The sequence below is a fragment of the Herpailurus yagouaroundi genome, unplaced genomic scaffold (genome assembly GCF_014898765.1).
Source record: "Herpailurus yagouaroundi ecotype Mexico unplaced genomic scaffold, PumYag 188, whole genome shotgun sequence".
In the NCBI taxonomy this organism is placed as follows: domain Eukaryota; kingdom Metazoa; phylum Chordata; class Mammalia; order Carnivora; family Felidae; genus Herpailurus; species Herpailurus yagouaroundi.
In genome coordinates this window covers 684,590-692,118 of record NW_024412419.1, presented here as the reverse complement: position 1 = coordinate 692,118, position 7,529 = coordinate 684,590, and the positions used below count along the sequence as shown (strand labels likewise).

The 7,529-nt window shown below is 51.7% G+C and overlaps 1 protein-coding gene across 1 annotated transcript in view; it reads right to left on the bottom strand.

Moving 5' to 3' along the window:
* SNTG2 (syntrophin gamma 2) overlaps positions 1-7,529 on the bottom strand; it is a 180,309-nt gene that overhangs the window by 169,992 nt on the left and 2,788 nt on the right. The window lies entirely within an intron of this gene.

The following is a 7,529-nucleotide window of genomic DNA, read 5'->3' as shown; positions in this document are numbered from 1 at the left end:
AAATAAAATAAAATAAAATAAAATAAAATAAAATAAAATAAAATAAATCGGGTGATTTAAGGAGATATCCACATATCCCCTCCCAATTTCTGATGTTCTGATTCCTGTTGTTTTGTTTTCCTTTCACACGACATGACCAAAGGTCCATTTCTGCAGGGTGCACACAGCAGGGAGGCCGCTGCTGTGGGCACCCAGAGTGTGGGTCCACAACAGATGCCCAGGGCTGCAGCCAGCAGCTGGGTGGTGTGGACACGACCTCCCCAGGGTTGGGGGCCCTGGAGGAGCTCCCCCAGAGCATCAGCAAATGTAACAACTACGGACCTACTTCTGAAGCTGCAGGTCTGTGCTCAGATTCCCTTGCAAACTGTATTCTTTATTTTTTATTTATTTATTTATTTATTTATTTATTTTACTTATTTTTGAAACAGAGAGAGACAGAACATGTGCAGGGGAGGGGCAGAGAGAGAGAGAGGGAGACACAGAATCTGAAGCAGGCTCCAGGCTCCGAGCTGTCAGCACAGAGCCTGACACGGGGCTCGAACTCACAAACCACGAGATCATAACCTGAGCTGAAGCTGGAAGCCCAACCAACTGAGCCACCCAGGCGCCCCACAAACTATTCTTTACTGAAGGTGTGTCAGTGTCCCAGCTTGCTGTAACAAAATTGTCACAAACTTGGTGGTGCAAAACAAGAAGGCCATCTTCCCAGTCTTTGAGGGCCTCAGTACAAAATGAAATCAGAGGCTCGCCTCTCTCCCAGCTCCCAGGCTCGAGGCCGCATCCGGGTCTCTGTCTCCCCATTCACCTCCCCTCTGCTCCGTGCATCTGTCCCCCTGCCCCCCACCCCGAACACAGGTACTCACACTTAAGTGTCCGCTCAAATAATTCAGGACAAGCGTCTCCTTTCAAGACCCCTCTCTGAATCCCACCTTTGGCCATATGACTTTCCAGGGATTCTTAGGGCATAGGTGTATCTTCTTGGGAACCACCACCCAACCCGCTACAGAAGACACATTGGGCGACTGGAAAATCACAGGCAAAACCCTAAATATGCTGAGTAACGTCCTAAACAAACCTTCTGACCGAGAAGAGCCCATTACGATTAGTCCTAACACACAAACTCCTGGGGCAGGCATTCCAGTGGAAACAGCGACTGTCGGGAGCGTGTAGTTACAGAGCCATCTGGCACTGCGTTGTTTCTTCTAGCGAGGAAAGAAGGATCGTGTTGTGCCTCTGACGGTAGATGATGCTGTGTGTAAATTCCACGTTACAACATATTACACAGTTATGTGGTCTCATTAAGACAAAACCTGCAAACCACACAAGATCAAAGTTTGGGCCCTATGTTCTCAGGATAGTGACACAGTAAAAATTAGGAATACAAATCGCCTAAGACATCATAGTCGTACTATGATAATGACTCACCTTTAATGAAGCCTGCCTAATAACAATAGTAAAAACGTGTGAAGTTGTTACTAGTACCCCCATTACACACTTCCCAACACAGTCGTTTACAAACGGGGCCATCGTAGCACCCTATAATGTGGGCGCTGTGATTCTCCCCACCTTACTGGTGAGCCGCAGAGAAGTTCAGTAACCCACCCCAGTCACACAGAAATCGGCCCCTGAGCTTTGCGCTCTCAGTCCTTCTGGTATGCTAGCCTAGAACGCAGAAACAGCCAGAATAGTGGACCAGGAGAGGTGCCCAAAGGACAAGCATACAAAGAATAGGCTGCAAACTAAAACAACTTGAGCTAGACTAGGTTAACACAAAACAAACTGTGGCCCCAGGGTCAAAGACTCTGGCGTGCAAGCCTGTGAATGATGCACAGCTCACACTCCACAGAGAGCAGAGATGGCACATTAAGGGAAAAGTTCTTACTTAAGTTCAGACCACTTGGACCTTGGGTCTCACTCTGCTCACTAGAAAGAAGCAGGCGTTTGCTGAGACACCAGAGCCCCTCACGGGCCTCCACTCACAGCTCTGCCTTTTCCACCTCGATGTGGAGGGATTCTGCTTAACCCCTGAGAACCTACTGCCCCAGCGGGTAACGCCTCTGCTCCGTGATCCGAAAACACTGGGTATGGGGAGGAAGCCTGCTCTGTGTGTGAAAACCTTCAGACCCTGGGTCTGGACGTTTCCCTCCACGCCAGCTGGGGAGTAAAACAGAAATGTGGGCTCTAAGAGACTCCCCCTAAAGAGCTCTGAAACCTGGGGTATGTGGGAAGAATGCATGTGAACGTGTGTGTATGTGCATGGGGGGTGTGCACTGCATGTGCAAGGTCTATGTGTCTGGTGTCTGTACGTGTGTGTGCGCAGTGTTTGCTGTGTGTGTGCACATGTGTGCATTTTCTGTGGTGTGTGACATCTGTGTGCACGTGTGTGTGATGCATATGCACGTGTGATGTGCATGTGTGATGTGTGCACATGTGACGCATGCAGTATGTGTGGCGCGTGTGCACAAGTATGTGATGTGTGCACGCACATCTGTGGTGTGTGTACTCTGTGCATGTGTGATGCATATGCACACTGTGGTGTGCACACGTGTGTCACATGTGTGTGCACCTACACACGGCACCCGCACTCCTGCCCCTCCCCCAGAGTCCCCACAGGCACCACGTCCGGCGCGCTTGCCCCGAATCCGAGCCACTCCCGGCTGCACCTGTGCTGACCGTCCCCGCAGCTCCCACATACCGTCCCCCCAGGGCTTCTGCGCATCCGTCTCAAGTGTCTGGGCCACAGCTCTGGGACTGTCCTGCACGCATAACGACCACACCGGGTAACACAGGGGTTCCTCTGTGCCGGCACATGCCTCTTCCCCTTACAATGCCCACGAAGACTGGCCACCACGTGTCACGTGTTCACTCCGCAAACCCTGACCTCCACCTCTCCAGAAGGCCCCTGAGCACACTGCCCCCCACAGCCCAGGGAGGAGCCCCAGGAGGATGCGGGGACTCCCTTCCGCTGTGGTGCTGGCTCGACCCAGCACCTCTGCCTGGACCTCTCTGTTTCTGCCTCCGATTCCAGCACAGACACTGTCCTGTAAGTGATGTGTGTGTGTGTGCACGGGTGTAACATTTACACCCACGGAGCCCTTCTCCAGAGGACACGCAATTCTCCTGCCGCCAGGTGCCCATTCCCCAGGAAATCCTTGAGCCTGGGAGAACCCACGTGGTGCCAGCTTCCCGGGCCACCCTCCGTCTGCTCCCTCCTCTGCAGGAAGCCTGGCGTCTCTGGCATTTCTCGTGACACACGGGGAGAAGTGGGTATTTCTCTACCTTGCTACGCAAACCATGAAACTTTTAGGAGTAAGACCAGACTTGGATTTCTTTCATCGAGATAACATGGGCCCGTGATGATGCATCGACACCGCACGCCTTTCTGGAAGGACTGCTTCTAACTCATCGGGTTCTGAATGTCCTGGGGTTTACGGCACGAGAGGTAATTTTATATTTCTCAGTCCGTGACACTTAGGGAAAATGGGTGATGGGCACTGAGGAGGGCACTTGTTGGGATGAGCACCGGGTGTCGTGTGTAAGCGATGAACCACGCGTACACTCTCAAAGCCAAGAGCACACTGCATACAGTATGTTGGCCAACTTGACAATAAGTTATCAAAAATAAACAAATAAACATTTGAAAAGATAATTACCATGAGCCATTTGGTAAAGTACACCTGTCGAAGAGAAATCATTAAGGGTAATACTCAGCAGGATAGAAACGAGAAACAGAATAAACTATATTTTACCATTAAGAGTTCTACTCATTTGTCAAAGCGATGTTAGAATGTTGCTAACACAGAAATAAAAGGTGCCATTTTACTCAAACCCAAAACAGCTAATGATAAATGTAAAATAAATTCTCAGCATAAAGGCCAGAATCAGAACTTCTCCCTCCCACTCACAGAGTCACACCCGGACGCAGGTATGTACATGACCAGGAGGGCGTGTGCTTGTCAGCGGCTACGCTCCGCGTGTGCGAGTAGCCAAGTCTTCTGGCTCTTTCTAAGAGAAAGGGAAATACTCGCATTCGCTCCTAAACAGCATCACCGGCCAAGCTGCAGACATGCCTTTCTAAAGGCAATCGTGACTTAGGTTGGTTCAAATCGTAACCTGGCCGTTGTAACAAGGCCCACGCAGCCTAGGAGCACCGACCGTGTGGACGGGAACGAGGCCCACAAGGCCTGGGAGCATCGAACGCCTGGACGGAGCCGGGGCTTTGGCCGCAGGAGAGGAGGGAGCGGCCATCAGGGAGGAGCAGGGCTGCCGCAGCCACTGGGAATTAGCAGAGCTAACGGGAGGCTGGGACTGAGGTGAGGGTTGGGATGCAGCATGAGCAAAGGGTCTGAGGCAGCCAGAAGGGACATGGGTGCCTCCGAAGCTTCAGAGGGCAGGGTCTGGACACTGCCATGTGCTCTGTGGGTGGTGCTATGTGACTCTCTGACACAAAAACACAGAAAGGCAGCCGGGTTTCAGGACTGAGATTATGAGACTGGTTTGGGGGATGGTAACTGAAGAGCCAGGCCACAGACACAGAGGTCTGAGCCGAGTGGCTGAGGACACAGCCTGGGGGTGCCGGTGGTGTCCAGTGTCCGGGTGGTGGGTACCCTAAGCAGGGGGAGGTTACCCCGGAAGGCTAACGGAGGGCTGGTCACCCAAAGACCCCAAGGAGGAAGGGGTGAAGCAGAGGCTGTGATGTGGGACAGGGGTGTGTCCGGAGGGAGCTGGAAGCCACTGCTGCTTCCCACAGGCTGAGGTCTGGGGACCCACAGGGCCCTCGTGTCTCAGGGACGGAGGCTGAGCACAGAGGCAGCTGTGGGCAGCGCTCAGACTGAGGGAAAGACGGCACAGGGCTCAGGCCCCCTTCATCTCGTAGTTCCGTTTTAGAAAGGGAAGCCGGCTTCCCCATTAGAGAACGTTCCAGAGCCCTTGCGTTCAGTTTCCGGAAGCTCGTCCTCCAAGGTTTGCTGTGAACACTGCTAACCATAAAGTACTTATTTTCCGCGGAAGGGGTTATAATTTTCGATAGGAATAACTGAGAGTTAGTCACACTTTATAAATACAGATTATTTTTCTAGACGCTAACTCAAAGAATAAAAACATTCTCGTATGGAATTTGGGTGCATTTCTGTGGTTACATTTTTACCAACAATAATTCATAAAACAGACAATAAAATATCTGCCTGTCAGGAACATTCATTCTAGATGGGATTTAATTCTAACTGCAGTGTGTCATTTAAACCATTTTTGATTAAAACATAAATAATCACAGTTAATTCCTCATTAGTTAACTCCTCAATGCAATTACTAACCCGCTGGGTACCCGAGGGATGTCTGTCCTCCCGAGCTGGAGTCTAACAAAGATGCGTGAAAAATAAAGAGTGGATGTTAATGAGCATGACGGTATTTACGATGTTGAACTTGCACATTTTGTGTGACTGTTTCCATAATAGTGCAATTCAGTGCTGTAACAAAACGGTATCTGTCCAAATTTCAAAAGAGTTCAAAATAACTATCAAAACTAAGGAGAGTCAATGTCAAATGCCAACGGTATGGTCCGATTTATTCGTTCCCAACAACTAACAGGCGCGGCACCAGGCTCGTTAGAACCCAGCCCCGTCAGCCCGGCATTCCTTTAAGTGGAGACAGGTTTATTTCCCTAAATCTTCATTCTTTGCTTAATTAAGCATAGCTAATTAATAACATTTACAGGCTCTAAAACAGCAGACACCTTAGAAAACACAACTATTTTACCCAATAACTTTAGTTGAAAAATCACAAAATCGTAACTGTTCGGCACCAAAGCAGATGTGGGATCAGCACGGTCCGGAAGGGCGGGCTTCAGGGGCGAGGGGTCAGGCCTCACGGCTCTGGGTCCCCAAGAGCAGGGAGGTTTAGTCTTTGACACAGAAGTAGGAGAGGTCGAGCCGCTTCAGTGTGGGCACGGACTGGGGGGACAAGTGACATCTACTGTTCACTGGAAAGAATCTGAAGCCTTTCATCCAAAACCACCGCCTGGACGACAGGACGAGGTGACCAGCCTGAGGGTAACCACAAGTACCGGCCCCTTTAAAATGCAAATACGTTTCTTCTGGACCTTCTCAGGCATTTTTCACCCTTCCTTATCTCAGTAAAATACCTGTCGGTTCTATTTAAATAGCAGGTGCTGCATCAGAGATTCAAAACGACCCTGGGCACCCAAACAGCACATTCTTCGGGTGAGACACCAGAGGGACGAACACCACCGGCTGTACGGCTGTACTCACTACGGGGCGGGGGAGGGCCTGCCCCCTGCCAACAGGACACAGACAGCCATGGAGGGCCCCTCCCCTTCCGGAACTGTCCTTTCTGGGCCTGAGGTCACCAGGTGCTGCCCCCAGGGACAGGTAAGCTCTAGGGTCTGGGCGAAACGCCCACCTAAGTTAATTCCTCCTCAGCCAACAGCACAGACTCTCCTCCCTCCTTCCCGTCAGAAAGGAGCCAGGAGCCCAGGAGCCCGAGTAAGTGAGTCCTTCCCTGACGGAATACAGTCAGCCTCTCCCAACGCAGGTCTCAGGGGCATCCTGGGAAGCGGAGCTACTTAAAGTTGGGAGTTTTAAAATCCAGGTCTCTGTTCAGGTATCAGACGGACCTGCTGCTGTAAAAGGTTGTCGTCCCGCGTACGTATGTTTGGGAAACAAGGCGATTTCAACCTCTGGGGTTTTCGATAAATAAGCATGTTTCTAACTCGGATCTTGTTAAAATGTTCACTGGCAATTACATCTCCTGATAAAATCTGATTCCTCATTTTAAATTACGTGAATCTCGCTTATGATGTCACAGACCTCACCAGAAATTCCACAGTTGAAACCAAAGATGAGTCAGCAAGGAGAAGAAACACATAACAAAAGCATAAAATGAAGGGACCGCCTTGCCGGGGGTGGGGGTGGGGGGTCGCACGCGTACATGACCTCCCACAGTAATTCACATCTCTAATTACCAACCGCACGTTTAAGCGACCTGTTCTCACCTTTCCAGGGGCAAGCTCATTGCACACAACAGCAGGCGTGCTGCTGGCCCACGCGGCTTCGTGCTTCCAGCCCCTTGGACTGGACAGTGTTGCTATTAGGGCACCCAGAATGTGCCCTCGGCACCAACCGCCAGCAGCAGCCTTGGACCCTAGAAGCAGAGCACACTCTTCCACTGCACTGCTGCTTCTCGAGCAACGCACTTCAGCAAGGGTGGGGGGTGGGGGAGCCGGGGTCCAGCAATGCACTTTAGCAGGGGTGGGGGGTGGGAGAGCAGGGGTCCAGCAATGCACTTCAGCAGGGGTGGGGGGTGGGGGAGCCGGGGTCCAGCAATGCATTTAGCAGGGGTGGGGGGTGGGGGAGCCGGGGTCCAGCAATGCACTTCAGCAGCGGTGGGGGGTGGGGGAGCCGGGGTCCAGCAATGCACTTTAGCAGGGGTGGGGGGTGGGAGAGCAGGGGTCCAGCAATGCACTTCAGCAGGGGTGGGGGGTGGGGGAGCCGGGGTCCAGCAATGCATTTAGC